Below are 1,189 nucleotides of genomic sequence, written 5' to 3'. Positions count from 1 at the left end.
GTGGAGGAACTTGGTGGAACAGCGCGGAGAATCGAGTCGCTCTCGACCTGCGTCAGTTCCAAGTCCTCGGAATGAGTCACAGGTTCCCGGACCTAGCTCTTCCAAATCTAATCCACGATCACAACCACGTTCGCGCGATGAAGTTGTTTTACCTCCACCCTCAAAATGGACCACGACTAGGGAACAAACCCCTATTATCTCATCTGGTAGCAGCGACGCCGAGGCTGAGAAATCCCCTCAACCTGCAGAAGGATCTCCAGAACCTCGCTCAGGCGCTCCCAATGATGATGGTTTAGCGCAACCTCCAGATGAAGAATCTGAAGAGGATGACGACGACGAATCTGATGATGATGATGACTCAGAAGAATCTGACGATGATGAGGACGAGGAGGACAATCAGTCAGATGAAGTCGTTAATGCGCTTCGTGGCTCAACTCGGGTTGAGATGGCAGATCTACGCCGGGAAGGGGGAGCATCCCTCATTCAAAAACTGATCGCAAAGGCGATTCCACCAATTGAGGGGGAGAAAGTTCCGCCACGTAATGTGCGCGAATGGACTTTCCGTGACATCGCCAGTCTACCTACGACTGAGCGAAAGGAGTGGATCACCGCATGCAATGAAGAACTAGAGGCTCTTCGTGCACGCGATGTGTATGACCTGGTCGACCGACCGAAAGGTCGTAAGGTCGTGAAAAATCGCTGGGTCTTCGACGTCAAAACTGATGGTCGAAAGAAAGCTAGACTTGTTGCGAAGGGCTTTTCCCAAGTTGAAGGCGAAGACTTCGACAAGATCTTCTCCCCAGTTGTGCGTTTTGAGACAGTTCGTCTCATTATTGCCCTAGCCGCGCTCGAGGACTGGCATATCTCCGGTCTCGATGTGCGAAGTGCCTACCTCTATGGCAAACTGGATGAAGAGATCTATATGGAACAGCCGGAGGGCTTCCGCAAACCTGGCACCGAGCACAAAGTCTTTAGACTTAAGCGTGCTCTCTATGGATTGAAACAGGCAGGATTAGCTTGGTGGCGAACACTGTCTGAATCCATGCAGCTGATGGGTTTCAAACGACTTAGCAATGATGCAGGTCTGTACATCTACAAGCGCCAATCTGATGGGCAGCTAGTAGTTGTCATCGTCTATGTAGACGACGCTCTCTTTTGTGGGAAAGACAAGAAGCTTGTAGCTCAGCTT

This window comes from Dichomitus squalens (genome assembly GCF_000275845.1).
Source record: "Dichomitus squalens LYAD-421 SS1 unplaced genomic scaffold DICSQscaffold_12, whole genome shotgun sequence".
Taxonomy (NCBI): domain Eukaryota; kingdom Fungi; phylum Basidiomycota; class Agaricomycetes; order Polyporales; family Polyporaceae; genus Dichomitus; species Dichomitus squalens.
Note: the sequence above shows the minus strand (reverse complement) of the source record.